Below are 16,135 nucleotides of genomic sequence, written 5' to 3' on the forward strand. Positions count from 1 at the left end.
AAGATATTTGTTTGTTCGTGTACTACAAAAAAAAACCCTCCGCAGCTCAATGAAAAGCGCCACGCGCGGGATGAAAGTCCTCGACGTTGCAAAAAAAAAAAAAAAACCAAGCGTGAAATTCACAACGCCACCCGCGACTGACGGGCGCTTCAAGTGCGTCGTTTCAAGATCGCGTCGTGACATTCACGTGCAACAGAAATGTCAACAGCTCTGCCGCGTCGGCGAGTAACACGCTCAACAAGTTTCCTTCTCCCCCCCCCCCCGGCTCCCTGTGTTCCCGCCTGCACACGCGCCGAATAGATCCGCAGACAGCCTGGCGGACCGAAGGAACCCCCGGCGGACTCCGAGTTGGTGTCACTTTGATAGGACAACCTTTGATCAGTGTGTGTGTGTGTGTGTGTGTAAAATAATATCATTCCGCTGGCAAACTTAAACGTGAATGAGTTCCCTGCTCCCATAAAATCCTGACTGATACGGTCGATGTGTTACTGATTGAAAGACGCTCACCTGCCTGTGCTCCAAATGTCACTCCCGCTCTTTATGATGAATGATTGGAACGCTTCTTTAAAAAAAAGTTATCCGGAAAAAAACCGAGGGGACCGTGCAGCAGCAGCAGCAGCAGCAGCAGCAGCAGCAGCAGCTGAGGTGTGGTGAACCTTATGCCCCCGAGACTTCAGCGCTGCCAAACTTTACAACATTGATAAGAGAGAGAGAGAGAGAGAGAGAGAGAGAGAGAAGAAATCGCCACGGACAATGTCTGCAGGCCGGATACTAACCAGGAAGTGAGGTCACAAGTGAGGTCACATACCAGATCACATTATTTTTTGTGAGACGGATGGAGCTGTACATTTCTCCGGTCTCCCCTCTATTCACAGAACCTGAGTGAAGTGGCCCGGCTCCCCCGAAAAAAAAGCTTCGCAAGGCAGAGACGTCTGCGCATCTCGCTGCGGCCCCTGGTCTTTAACCGCCCCAACTTTTTTTGGGGAACAAAACAAGCGATTTCCCGCAGGAGGGCTCGGGGTCTGAATGTTTCATGAAGTGCAATTCTCCCGGTTCTGCAGGCCCTCAGGTGGAGGACGGCTGGAATGCTCCGCTCGGCCTGAACTGACACGCAGAGGAAGCCAAGAGCCGCAGCACCAAGGCCCAGAGCAGGATTTGTTTTGACATAACTGGTTAGTCAAGCTTTGAAATTCAAGCTAAGCTCGCAGCCTCATTTTCCTTTTTGGAGTCGATTTTTCTTCTCTTTTTTTTTTTCTTTCTTTTCTTGCATTAGCCTACTTTTACCATCTGGTGTCAACACACGGCCTTGACAAACAAATATATGTCAATCATGTCAGGGCGGCTTTTTAATACATTTCCAATGTTGCATTGAAAGCACGTACAGTCTCTTTCATGAGCAGCGTGGCTGAAATGATTTTTTTTTTATTTTGCCCGAAGCTTGTCTTTTGTACGTGATGGTGTTCATGACACACACACAAGCACACACACACACACACACACACACACACACACACACGCACACGCACACACAAAAGACATAACTATCGATGCAAACAAACATGGAACACAAGCGTCTGAACTTGTCTGTGATTTAAACTAAGCATTTTCCGTGTCAACGCTGTGCATCGATACTGATCTGATTCTCTATCACATCCGAGAACAAAAAATATAATTCTGGATTTTTTTTTAGGGGAGCTGCTGAGATGAAGTTTAATTAGTGTACTTTCTGATTAAGATTTAAAGTGCCTGGCCTGAGGGGAGCCTGATTCTGTCTTGACTCCCAGTACCTGATTGTTCGACTACTTTAATTAAGTTGATTGTCATAGAGAGAGCAGAGGTGTGTGTGTGTGTGTGTGTGTGTGTGCGCGTGTGTGTGTGTGAGAGAGAAGGTTATTGCCTGGCCAGAGGTCTTTTGCAAATCAATACAGAATGAATTGGTTTTTATCCCCCCCCCCCTTTTTATGAACACTCGCCACACGTCGCCCTTTCACCTGGCAATTAAGGTTAATGAATTCACCTTCATGATTAATCCACGATGGGTATCGGACGCAGATGAATTATATTTCGGGATTGGGGAGGACTTGAGAGTGAATCTTCTGATAACGGGCGAGAGGAAATTAAACTAACATTGTAATATGTTTTCTTGTCAGGAGCCAGTTGAAAATGTGCAGACTCATGAGTGAACCGTGATGCATGAGCAAGACGGATGATGGGAGATGTTCCTCTTTTTTCCTTCAAAGTGGTGTAGGCACACCAACAGAGGGCGCCAAAGCATTGTGCATGAAAGCGCCGCAATGACATCTGAACATCTGAACATCCGTCTTCACGCCTCTCCCCCCTGCTTGGTATGGAGGAGCGGACCCCGCGGTGGAGGAGGCATTTACTGAGAATGGGGTGCGGTCGCGGGCTCAAGATGAGCCGGAACTTGTGTAGGATGAGCTGATGAGCTGATGATCATTGAATGTAATTGAAAACACAACACACACACACACGCGCGCGCACACACAATTTTGTTAGGACATTGCATTGACTTCCATTTCATTGGAACCAAACTTAAGCTTAACCCCCTCCTCAATTCATCGGAAAAGGTCTCAGGTAAAAACAACACACACACACACACAGAGAGAGAGAGAGAGAGAGAGAGAGAGAGAGAGAGAGAGCAATATCTATCTGCCTTTATTCCTTATCCATTATTCCTAAGGGCAGACGAGCTCCAGTATTGACACGCAGCCTGACACCAGCCTGGCCCTCACCCAGCTTGCCTGGCCCCTAATTGGCCTCCAGACCTCTTGTTGGTGTGATCTATTGATCAGTTTCACTGCCGATGCGGCGAAGTCACAGGGAGCGGACGGAGGGATGGAAAAAAAAATAGAAAAAGGGGCAGATATACTAAAAGAAAGCACTGCCAAATCTGGGCATGATGTCTTAAGCTTTTTGCCACTCCCTCAGCGGAGCTGTGCAGCGAGCACGGATGACGACGGGGTCTTCACCCCCCGAGGTGCAGGGGTCCAGGTTCTGGCCACGAGCTGATTCTCTCTCTCTCTCTCTCTCTCACACACACACACACACACACACACACACACACACACACACACACACACTCTCTGATTGTCCTTTATTGTTACCGCGGGGGATGATGGCACCAACAAATGAAGGTTCCCGAATGACGTGACCCCCAAAGATCCATTGACACTGCCCCGCTTTCACCATCCCACCAGAGAGAGCGAGATGAAAACTCATCCACTTTTTTGTTTGATGCCTCTGCGGCAAATATTGGGGGGGGGGGGGGGCAACTATGAGATTGCCACCAGGGGTGAGTGGAATGGTATGCATGCTGATCTTGTATCCATCAGCACAATCATCCGATACATGATTATTTTTCGCCGGCACCTTCAACCTCCTCTCCATTCACATTCGGATCCAAGATCACATCATCTCACTCTCATCCATTTCCCTTTCCACTCCCTCTCCTCGCCCTGCCTCCCCTTTCTCGAGCACTACAGCCATTCCAGTGTAAATAGTGTCTATGCTCATCTGCCTCTAAATCCTCCTTCCTCTCTCTCTCTCTCTCTCTCTCCCCCTCTCTACAGCCTTCTCCCTTCAAATCCCAGAAAAACTCATAAGGGAAACACGCGCATGTCGATGGGGCCTGCCACACAATATGTCCTTTGCCACCTCGTAAAAAAAGCTGATACATTCCCCTTTATGGGACGCGCACATTTCACTGTGTGTGGTGTGAGGGAGCTCCATTGCCATACGGTATTACATTTGTGATGCATGACAAAGCTCACAGTTCTCCATCTCCGCTGCAAGCACATCAGAGCGGTCCAACAGACGTGGCTGCGACGGTGGAAAAAAACAGGACACATTTTTTTCCGTCTTGAGCGTGTGTGGCTAGCTCTTCTGTATTCCCGTCCGCGCCTCCCGTCTCCAATGCCGCTGTGTGGGAGGGGTCTGGCTATCACGGCGAGGTCTTCTCCGGGTGGTGTGCGCTCGCATGGGGTGTGCACTCTTGGGACCTTGTTTTTCCCGCCAACGCGCGAATAAACGCACACACACACATGCGCGGCCGGATCCTGCCTCCTGTTTTGTTGTCAATATCAGCCGACGCCGGGGTTGTTGGGGTTGACGGCTGTTGACAGGGGGCTGGGTCGCGGAGGTAGAGATGATGGTGGCTCTCGCCGAGACAGAATAGCTGTATCTCGAGACCTCTTGGCGGGTGTTATTAGGCCGTTATGAAGTCTGCTCACTATCAGACCTTCTCTGAGGCGGGGGGATGTAGCCGATGCAGTGCAAAGCACAAATGCTGACTCTCTCCCTTCTCCCCTCAGCTTTCTCTTATCTGCCCCTATGCCACCTTCTCTCTAACACACACAAACACGGCTTTTTTCTTCTTCCTCGTGTACCATATATTTTTTCAGTCAACGCAGCATGCAAGTCTCCCTGTGAAGGAATCGCACCTCTTGTTTGATTTCATTTGACTTCACACCGCTACCTGTCGTCAGGTTGCTCAGGCGCCCCCCTTGACGAGAACATTTCGGGACGTCAGTTACGATGAAAAACATTCGAACGTGGCCGGGGAGAGACAGCCGACAGGAACATTTCAAATAAAATCTTTCATTGTTGGCAAAATTGATCTTTTGAGTGCATGGGCAGCGCAGAGGAACAAAAGTCAACATTTGGGCTACTTCACTTTTTTGCCTGCGCTCTAGGGCTGGGCGATGAAACGATGACGATATGTATCGCGATAGACACGTAATCAATATCAATAGAAAATGCGTTTTTTTTTTTTCCTCGTTGGAAGAAACCGGAGCAAAGAGTCGAGCTACACCGGCACTCGTCCTCTGGTACCTAGCAACGTATGGAGTGACACGCCTGACAGCCAATCATGTAACAGTATCATGTTTGGTTGGGCCATCTCGTTGGCTCGTGTTTGTGTTTCTTAGGTCATAAAAATGATCAATAATTATCGATACCGATATGAAACACTTATATCGTGATACAGTTTTCAGCCATATCGCCCAGCCCTACTGTGCGCTTTTGTTTGATTGTGTTTAACTCGGCAACACGGGTGTGTTTTGTGTATTTCAACCTTCCTTCCGAGGGTTGCGATCACAAATCTCTGGATTTCTGTTCCGGGCCACACTGGCGGTGGGACGGCCGGTCTGTCAGTTGGTCCATCACTTTAGTCCCGACTGAAATATCTCAATAACTGTGGGAGGCGTTCACAGTCTCGAGAGGATGAGTCCTACTGACTTTGGCTATGGCCGGCCTTTTCATGCAGCGCCACCACGATGCAGATCATTTCCTGAAAATGGAGAGCTGTCGTGGGCTCAACTTCTGTAGAATGAGTTGATTAATGTAATTAAAATAAAGCACACGCACACACACACACACAAACACTGGATTGACAGTCCCACCTATAGACACGGCCCGTGGCTGGATAATCTTTTTTTTTTTTCTCAAGAGGCACAAAATATTGATGTTGTCCAGTAGTACCACATATATCTGCATATATTTTGTAAAATGTTTCTTCATATAGTACCGAGTCGCAACATATATAATCTCGAAGCATTTTAAACAGTGATGTCGGGGGGGAAACAAGCATCCTACAGCACCAGACTCAGTGTGGGCGGCCATCTGCCTTGACCGGTTCGGGTGAGAGGAGAGAAATGCGGGGGAGAGGAGAGAGAGAGAGAACGGGAACAATTGTGTAACCGTTGTTTCAAGCTCCGTCAGACTGGTTCTCATTATAGCTGCAACAGTTAAACGATTAGTAATCGATTTCTGAATTAATCTGCAACTATTTAGATAATCGATTAACCGGTCAAGTACTTTTATAGTGGGGGGGTTGCAGCCCTGGTTCTTATGATGACAATCATAACAACATCATTACAAATATAAGTGTCAGTACATGACATTTTCTCATAGACTTCTATAGAAACGGACTTATCTTTGCAACATGTAGAGTCTCCCTCTGTTGGTCATACGAGAGAATACAAGTTTTAGGCACTTCAGCATTGGCTGACGTCCATTTTCATATCCAGACTATAGAAGTTTGATGTTAGTATTTGGCTCAAAGCACCACTATGCTAACCTCACTGAGCTGCCAGCATGGCGGTTGAATCTCTCTCGTGTTTTTTATCTATGAAGATACTTCTGAGGTGCATCGATGCACAGGATGTGTCAAGATCTATTGCTTCTTGAACCACTTCATGAAGCGATGAAATACACTGGATAATCCACAACAACAACTGCAACACAACCAGAAATAAATGTGCACGCTGTACCTGTTTTCTGCTGTAGTGTTGTCTACTGTCTTTTAAGTATTCCCCCCGTGTTCTTCCAAATTGCAATAAAAACATGACTGGTGTGTTTTTGAAAAATACATATTTTCAAAGAAAAGTAAAAGGTGTTGGTACTGTTACAGCCTGCCTGCAACGCTTACAACAAAGAATAATAATTTCACTATACCCATTTAAATTTTGTTGAAGGAAAGAATTCTACTTAAAGGTAAAATACAGCGTTGCTACAGTTTGTCAGAAAAAAATGTAGACAATTCAAAGATGACTATCCACGTGCCATGAACATAATACGGCCTAATTGGTATTTTGAAATTCTTTGAGTGACGCGTGCATGTGTGTTATTCTTTTGACACGACAAAACACAGGATGCATTCACTCATCCACAATGTCATTTGTCAGAGTTTACGCACACACGAGCGCGTAAACTTGCACAAGGAGATTTGTCAGTCGTATGAGGCATCAAGATATAATAATAATAATCATGAACATATTTGCATATGCAGTGCAAAGGTCGTGTCTGCTTCCTTTTAACTCCTGCAGCTGTACACTGCTCAGATGACAGATCTGTTTGCACACTGCACGGGTACAGGAACTGCTCTAACAGCCTGGCTCGAGAAAGGCAATAGGTGGACACAGAAAAATTCTTACTGTGAATGTGAATCTGATTTGTGAGACAAAAAATCATATCAAGTGACTCTCACGGCTCATTCTAAAGCCCTTTCTGTCAACTGTGAGAGAACCCGCTCTAATCCATTGTCACTGGGCGGATTAATTTGCATAATTCCGCTATTGTGCAGTCCCAGATCTTTTTTTCTCTGTCTCCTCCTTCACACGCAAGAAGAAGAAGAAGAAGAAGACGACGGCGACGACGACGACTGTACTTGTTGCTCTGGAAACAGGGGTTGAAAAGCAAAAGAGAAGTACAGTAGAGCGAGAAGAATAAGAGAACTGGCAGAACAGAAAGGACTCAAAGGCAGTGCAAGGATGTCGAGATGAAGAGGGCAATGAAGACGGGGCTACGATGAGCGGGGAGCAGTGAGAAGGAGGAAAAAGTGAGTGGAGGGACAAGGGGGAGAAAGAATCAAGTCAGAGAGAGAAGTGAGAGGAAACTAGTGTTCAGTGAATGGAATACTGAGCAATTTTCTGTTACTTAAAAAGCAATTTATCTATGTCGACAGTCTATTAGTCATGTATTCGAGTGTGACCCCTCACACACACACACACACACACACACCCCTCTTTCACACCCGCACAGTGCACGTGTACACGTGTGTCCACGTTTGAGTGCTATTGTGTGTCCGTGTGTATGATGAGGCTTGTATTGCTCGTCCTCCAGGGAGGCGAGTCGCAGGGAAGATAGAAGCTGCTAAATTGCACAGATAAGATCAATATGTAGTTAAGGGGTGGAGCTCTGCCTCTCAGAATGAACACTGTGTAATATTGTGTTAGCCCTGCGCAGTGTAAAATGCATTATTCTTTAAAAAATGAAAAATAAAATGCAATGTGGAGTGCTCACCTGTCAAAGAACAAGCACAATCACTTATTGCCAAGGGTGGATGCACGTATGGTCTTCTTAAGAAAAACAATTTACGCAATGTGCAAATGGAGTAGGAACTATGATAGAAAGGAGAAAAGGTCCCAACAGTCACCATGACGACAACTGATCCTTAAAGCTGAAGTGTGTAATACCCAGATGAACGTATTCACAGAAATTGAATATATTGTCGATAACTGTGTGTTCATATATGTATAATCACCTGCAACAGAGAACCGTTGTTTTTTCGTCAACCTTTGAATGACTTAAATATAGTTCCATGAGGTGGACCCGGCCTCCGCGTGAGTCGCCATGTTTGCTACGACGTGTTGAACACGGTTGTGGCACAAAGCGGTTCCAGAATACGTCGCATTCGCCTTGAATTTTCAGCGCTGCCGGAAACCAGAAAAATGGAATCAGCGGTGCGCCGCCATAAAGTGTCCCCTGTCGGTTGCTCGGTTCTTTGCGGTTTGCAATTTCACCGCCAGATGCCGGCAGAAAATTACAATAATTACTCACAAAATTTCGCAAAACCAGAGATGTGTCAGATCAGAAAATGTTGTCATTGTGTAGCTGTGAGTCAGAGCGACTGTCCAGTCCAAAAAAAACGACATAGAACGTCTGTGTAAGAAGCTTAGTACGGCCCAAGTGTTATGTTTTAGTTTAAAAATTACATCTAGCAGTCTTTTCAGAGTGACAGATTCACGTTCAAATGTCTCTAGTAACTATGGCGGGACGAAAGGAGGAAGTCAGGTGACGTTGCCATAGAGCAACAGAGTCCTCCGTCAGGAGAAGGGCGGACAAAACATTAAACTGTAACACTTTTTTTTCTTCTTTTAACCATACTCGTGCTATAATCTTAACCCCAGACCTCGATCTTTCCCCAAATCTAACGAGACGTTTTTTCAGCCTAAACCTTTACCAAACCTTTGCCATAGGATTGTCTCATCACAAAAGGGGATAGTGAGTTATTATTTTGTTCATTGAGCGCATAACTGTGGTAGAAGAATATAAAGCAGGACACTGGCTCACACCGAACACTCTATTCCCCCGGACAATACGCTAAAGCTCGTCTGAGCCGGTGGAGATGGCTCCACCGGCTCAGATGAGCCCTCTCTGATGAGGATCCCTGAGGGTCTAAGTGGCAGACGTGATGGTGGCCAGTGTGTGGTCGATCTGTCTGTGTCACAAATGGAGGTAAATGAGATTTCATTTCGAGGACCCACGGCATTGAAAAATGACTTCTCAGAAACTGGCGAGCGACACGTCTGTCCGGGGATGGGACAATGCAACTTTCTTCAGCGCAAATATTCCCAGGAAACCGGTTGACACTGTGTTTTGTACATCGTCCAGAGTCCCAGGGACATGATGTTGCCGTTAATGTTTTGAATATTTTCTTAAAATAGTTTCATCACTGAATATCTTCAATTGCGTTATGTTGGACGTCGATACCTTAAACTGTTTTCAGACACCAATACAGGAAAGTTTGGTTCTGGACATTTTCCGGAATTAACCGTTCACACATGGAAAACAGCAACAGCAGATCGTCAGTCGTGTTCACAACAGCAGGAAAAATATCCGGAACATTCGGCTGACGGGTGGCGTCTGGGTAGAGCGCCCGTTCGCTCAGCGTGAATCTTACAGAAACGGACCTTCGGAGGTCTGGGGGCGTTCGCACGACAAGTTCCGGAAAATGTCCCGGGCAACATTTGCGGACATCTACGTCCTGACATACGGGCCCCTACGGATAAGTGAGAAAACATGTATCTATTATGCATATTAACCGTTTTCAAATTGGATTCAGGTTCAGCGAGACTAACCGGGAGCGAGTATCTCTTGCCCTCAGCCGAGAAGACCGCACACTGTTATCGCCGCTGGCACGAGGTGAAACCCCCGCAGAGCCGCGTCCTCCGCCTCCCCTGCTGCCCGTCGCTCTCTCCGCTCTCCCGCTAAGCGAAGCAGCATGTCCTGCAATGATCCTCATGCTATATTAAAGACAATCAGGTGTGCTAATCGGGTCATAATTAGGACGATTCATGCGTTCATTAGCGAATATTTGTCCGTCGGCGGATAGCTCTAAAACGTGGCCAACAGACCAATGGGATCTATAACTGTGGCCACAATATCAAGGACGCCTTTGTAATGTAAAACAAAATACATGAAGTACTGCCTTTATTAAGCTTGCATCTTTGGTGCGATGTCAGAGAGGCGCTAATTGTCTCTTAATATGTTCCCGTTATCACCATCTCCTTGTGATCACCATATCAAAACCCCTACAGACACCGATCCAGAAGCAAATGATGAAGCTGAGGCTACCCCAACACTACCAAGTTGAAAATCGCATCCATTCTAATATGTTTATGCCTGGTGTACAGAGCCCCCAAAACGGGGAACTTTGGAAACACTGCTGGTCCCGTCTGAGTTTGAAAAGTTTTGGAATGGACGGGCAGAAACAGAGACACGGAGATAATGACGCAGTCAACTGCGTCTGCATTTCTGCTCTTATTTTTCTTTCTTTTTTTTACCACTGCTGTTTCTCATTCATGGTATTTTCTGCAACTAAGCAACAACCTGCAGAGCAGACGGGCTACTTCCTGTTTGCACCGACATGCACGTGAAGGGTCACGCCAGGCGTGTCAGTACGCACAGAGAATATTGAATATGAAGCTAAAACACTCACTCGGAGATTGTGTCGGCCGTAAAATGCATTTTGCACAACTTGCAGGTGTGGACGTAGCCGTGGTTTGATAGTTGGACCACATGTGCTTCACTCCCAACAAATGTTGCCTGTTTTTGCTCAATAATGTGCTGAATATCATCAGAATAGAAAAAAAACCCTGTGTCCCCTTGTGTGTATTATATCTTATCATGGTATTCCCCAAGGAAATATATTCACACAACTACAGCAAACAAGACCAAGAATGCAGCTGTACAGTATTGAGCAACCAAATGTCACTTACATTAATACTAATTTAGCTAATTATTAAATTGCTTCGTGGACAGATTATATGGGACAGCCTTATCCAGCCTTATTGTCAAATAGGCTTAAGAATTTTCCTAAATCTTGACGTGACCCGGAAGTATTTCAACTGCAGCCATGATAAGAGCTGTTCGGATTCGCTAAATGCTTAGGCAAGGAGCTTCCTATGTGAAAGGAAAGGAGATATAGACGCCCCACAATTCATTAATGCACGGACGGAAACGATTCAATCCGAAGTAGAAGAAGAAGTAGAAGAAGAGTATGAATATGAGCCAGAAGAGACGCATGTCATCATGTCAGTTACTGTCTAATACGAATCATTTACATCTGATCTCACACGGTGGTAAAACACACCGAAACATGCTGAACATCGGAAATTTGTAGTTTCACCAGACGGCAGACGCGCGTCAATAGCATCCGCCGTCGCATGATGACGTAGTCTAGTGAAAGTGGAGTCGGCATCTCTGAGCAGCGCTGTCGGCTCTCCCTACGTCCTGTGAGTCGTCCTTTACACCTTTCCTTGAACTCATGACGTTTTCCCTCTGAGGTCAAGGAATAGTAGATAGGAAGGTCAATTCGACCGCACCCCAAGAAGCAATGAGGACACAGTTGGAAGTCAAAAGTAAAGACAAAAACACGTGAAGGATTGTTAACACAACAATGCCAGGGTCGGGGGGGGGGGGGGGGGGGGGGGGGGGTGGAGGGAGACGTGACAGGTGAGACGGGTACGTCTGTAGAATATTAGTGAGAGGCGTCAGGTTTTTTTTTCTGGTGGGAAACAACCGGATGTTCCTCGTCAGCCTGTTGCCATGATGCCAATCAGCCAGCGCAGGCACCACCGCTCCGCCTGAACTCACGCGACGCTCCGCCGGATCTGCAGGGGGGAGCTGGAGAAAAAAACGCGCAGCGCGTCGCAGATGATGTCTTCCTCCTGTGTGTCTCTGTCGTAGTGAAACAGACAAGAGGCACCATTCACCAGGACAGTCGGACATTGAAACCGACTGCAATCAATATTTTTTTTTTTTATATATTGACAATGAGACGCGTGACTACCCCCTTCGTAGCGGAGAACCCGTTGAGAATTATCGCGCAGACTCTGCCGTTCCGCCCTGGACTCTGCGGAGCATTTCAGCCTCTTTCGCAGCAGCAGGTAGTTGTTTCTGTTGAAAGCTCTAAAAAAGGCTGATTATCTGGTGAAGCATTTTGGTTTCTAGTGAGCCTGGAGTTGGGGCTATATCCACACTACTACGTACTAGTTTCGAAACGCATCACTTATGCTACCTTTACGCCGACGGTCCACACACGTAAATTTGGCTGGCAGCGTTTTTATCTGAAGACTCCAGGGCTACTGTGCAGTACGAAAAGGCAGAAACTGACATGTTTGGAAACGATGGTGCAGCCGTGACCGAACCAATGCTTCCTGATTGGTTCGGTGACAGCTCGACTGCCAGTGGTGAAGGCAAAACGTTGGAAATACTCCGGTTGAGCTCTGGTTCCACCTCGTCGGCGGTGGCCCAAGTTGTTGTGGCTGCTTTTCAATATGAAAACGTATGAATATTAATGTAGCAGAAGTTTAGACCAAAACAGAGCTAAAACTTAAAAATGAAAGGCCCAGTGTGTAATTTTTGTAATTGTCTGGCGGCTTCTGGTGGTATAGTTTCAAACCCCAACCAACGGAGCACCCGACAGGGGACACTTTATGGTGGCGCACCGTCGATTCCATTTCCGGTTTCCAGCAGAAAATTCTACGTGAATGCGACGTATTCTGGACCATATTCAACACGCCCTATAGCAAACATGGCGACTTACACTAGGTCGGGTCCACCTCATGTTACAATATTTAACTCATTCAAAGTTGACGGAAAAAACACCAGTTCTTTGTTGCAGGTTGATTATACATATATGTACACACAGTTATGGACAATATATTCAATTTCTGTGTATAAGTCCTTCTAAATATTACAAACTGTAGCTTTAAGCAAATGAGTTTAATGAGATAAAGTCAGAAAAATGAAGTTTTTAATTTAGGAGTAAACTTGTTTCAGGAAACAGGAGTTGGAAAGTCATGCATGACATGTTGTCTCAGAAGATTTTATAGTAATGTTTATTCATCCCAGAATATGAGTGTGCACACGCATTTTCCAACAATGCCTCACAGTCAATTACTAATCCTCGCAAGCTGTTCAGTAAAATGACAGCTCTGGACTGTCGGCCAATACTGGAACAAGACAGGGCTTCAGTGTGGGCCTTGCTCGGGGGAGACCGGGGGGGGGGGGGGAACTAAACCAGAAAATCTATTTCTCATAATTACGAATGAAAATTAATGTCCACAATTCACTGATCAGAGCTGCACGACACAAGGTTGGAGAAGGTTCCGCAGCGATGTCGATTGAAACCATTGATCAGGTGAGTCAATACATTTCATACCTACTCCGTCTTGTGCAACGTGCAATACGTAACGTTGACAATACAATCTGTGCTCTTAGAAAAGGGGACAAGGTGAATGGTGTTTGTTTGTAGCTGGGAAAGAAAAAAATCCATGATTCAAAACGGCCCCCTTCAAAATATCACATCAACACATAAACACTATCCTTTTTGAGCAGTAGCCATAATGAGGTTAATGACATTTTTTTGTGTCGCGTTAGAAGAAATTGAATCCCATTACATACTCATACAAGTTTGCATTGGGAGTGTGTGCGCGGCGAAGACCAGCGCTATATGTTTATTCATGTGAGCTCTGAGCCAAACCGAGCGGACCATCCATCAGCGCGCGCCGGATAGAAGCGACTTTCTTCTTCTTCCCCTTTTTTTCTCGTTCTCATGCCGCTCCACACCTCCTCCCTCCACCGGAGAGCAGAGCGCGCTTGACGATGCGTGAACGCGGCGGCCGCGACGGAGCCTCGCAGAAAAAAACAAATGTCGTCCCCCGGTCTGGCCGTGTCTGTCACGGATCATCAGGACGAGTTCATTGTTATTACTTCCACTGTGATACACTCGACGACGGGACGGCAGACAGGGGACTTGTTGTGATTGGTGGTTAAGACACGTCGCGCTCCGAACACCTGCTGGCTGGTAATTGTCGAAGCACGGCGAGGGGATACAATCGAGCCATGTGACGTGCCGCGTGCACATATACGTGATGCGCATGACTTGTGTGCACGCACGCACGCACGCGAGGACACTGTAATGGGCCAGTGTGGTTTAAATTCTCTTTGATGCGGTGGAGACCCCCTGCTGCTCACCACATTACTCTGCACACATCAAACAGGTTGTTTTGAGAAGAAAAAAGGGACATGATGACAAGACTGTGGTTCGCTATTCATCTCGCTGGGCTCTTTATTCAAATAATAAATAGGCTCCCCCACCCTTTTTCTACTCTCTCTTAGTCCCTCTTTTTGCCTCTCTGTTGCTCTGCCGTTGTTCTCTCTTTTCGGCGCTCTGTGCTTCACAATATCATATCCTCCCTCTTTCCTCTTTCGCCTTTTTCCTCCCTTTGTAACTCTTGCATCTTTTTTTCTCCTTCGCCCAAACCACTCCGGCTTCTGCAGCGTCCAGGTCTGTCTTTATTATTATTTTTTCCTCGTAAGCTGCCCTCCCCTCGCATGCTCTTTTACCCGAGTCGCACGGAGCTTGTCGCGGTACGCCACCCCATCATCGATGACCATCCAGACAATGTCAGCGCGAGTCACAGTTCGCAGATGATTGTGACCCCGGCGCAGCTGCTCTGTAACCAGGGGACACACTGAGCTCCTCCGGACCACGTTCTGACCTCTGTGTGTGTGTGTGTGTGTGTGTGTGTGTGTGTGTGTGTGCCCATGCACGCCTGCTTCAACGTGAGTGTAAACGGGTTTGTACGAAACTCCTGATGTTCAGAGAAGCAAGCGGGCAACAAGCGACACGTTCTCCCCTTGTGTTGATTTGTGACATGTGTGCAGTGGTCTTACTGAGCAGGAGATTTGAACGGCGATGTCGGTGCACGAGTCTATTGGTATGGATAACGTAGTGTGATCTCGAGCATGATCTGTGTTCGCAGCCTCCCTGCTGGCCCCCCTCTCATTCCCATAATTCCAGCGGTATCTCCAAAGCCCCCTCTAACCTTTCTCCAGCACACCCATCTGTCAATCACGTCCACTGCAGCATAGCAACATAGGGACACTTGGTGCAGTGTTAATTGAACCCTCGCAGTTTACACTTGAATAAACCAACATCCCTTATCTGTAATTCCTGAGCTAACCCCCTTTGCAGAGCCATTATTAATCATGAAACACGGCCGCGGAGAATATCCACTGGCTTATGAAACATTTGGGAAAATGGGAAAAAAAATATCGGGTTATACTCGCAGATGGGTTGACTAAAAATTGACATACATGTATGAGTTTTGAATTGTAAATATTGAAACGCGTCTTTTCTCCACAGTCTGATGATTCCGCCGAATGAGCTCCCTTGAAAGATACTATAAGAACACAAGTTCCCATACTGAAAGGTCACGCTTATTAAAGGCATCGCTGTAGCTGGTGCATATTGCATCAGAAGACAAATTATGCAACGGAAATGCTTTTGATATTGTTGAAAAAAATAAGTTTTTTTCTTCTTCTGAGTGCAAAAAGCCCCAGATGTTTAGGGGAGTGTGTTCCTCTAGTCATCACGTTGAACATGTCACACTGGGTAACACTCCTTTAGCCAACACACTTTCTGCACTGAGGGATGTTGGAGTACTACGGTAACTTTTCCAACACCAATAACAACACAAGCACACCCTTTTGTGTTGGCAAGCAGGCAAGAGCTGAACACCTTTTCAACCATTTTTGTTGTTACATTGTGCAGCTACATGAATTTTCTTGCTGTACGACCATGTGCGACGTTGCATTCCCTGTGATTCTTGGTGTTTAGAAATGACACACAATAGGGGGCAGTTAGGTTCATTTCAAGCACAGTGAACTCTTAAAGCTACAGTGTGTAATATTTAGAAGAACGTATTCACAGAAATTGAATATACTGTCCATAACTGTGTGTTCATACACGTAGCATCACCTGCAACAAAGAAACTGATTTTCGTCAAGGTTGAATGAGTTAAATATAGTTACATGGGGTGGACCCGACCTCCGTGTAAATTGCCATGTTTGCTACGTAGTGTTGTGCCGCGTTCCGGGCTCCGAGTTCCGAGGTATAATAGAACGCAGCATTAAATACGGTTGTTGCAGAAAACGGTCCAGAATACGTCGCATTTGCGTTGAATTTCCAGCACCGCGGAAATGGAATTAGCGGTGCGCCACCACAAAGTGTCCCATGTCGGGTGCTCAGTTGGTTTCGGTTTGC

General features: G+C 46.4%; 1 protein-coding gene across 5 annotated transcripts in view; it reads right to left on the reverse strand.

The window, feature by feature from the left end:
* nkpd1 (NTPase, KAP family P-loop domain containing 1) overlaps positions 1-16,135 on the reverse strand; it is a 40,230-nt gene that overhangs the window by 12,017 nt on the left and 12,078 nt on the right. Inside the window, exon 1 of one of the 5 annotated variants that reach the window (XM_047331703.1) lies at positions 508-1,500. The exons of 3 other annotated variants lie outside the window; for them this stretch is intronic. The gene's annotated coding sequence lies outside the window, so the exon portion shown is untranslated. Of the gene's footprint in view, positions 1-507; positions 1,501-16,135 lie in introns of those variants that run through there. One more of the 5 variants, XM_047331701.1, reaches the window with a different exon arrangement.

The sequence above is a fragment of the Scophthalmus maximus genome, chromosome 4 (genome assembly GCF_022379125.1).
Source record: "Scophthalmus maximus strain ysfricsl-2021 chromosome 4, ASM2237912v1, whole genome shotgun sequence".
In the NCBI taxonomy this organism is placed as follows: Eukaryota; Metazoa; Chordata; class Actinopteri; order Pleuronectiformes; family Scophthalmidae; genus Scophthalmus; species Scophthalmus maximus.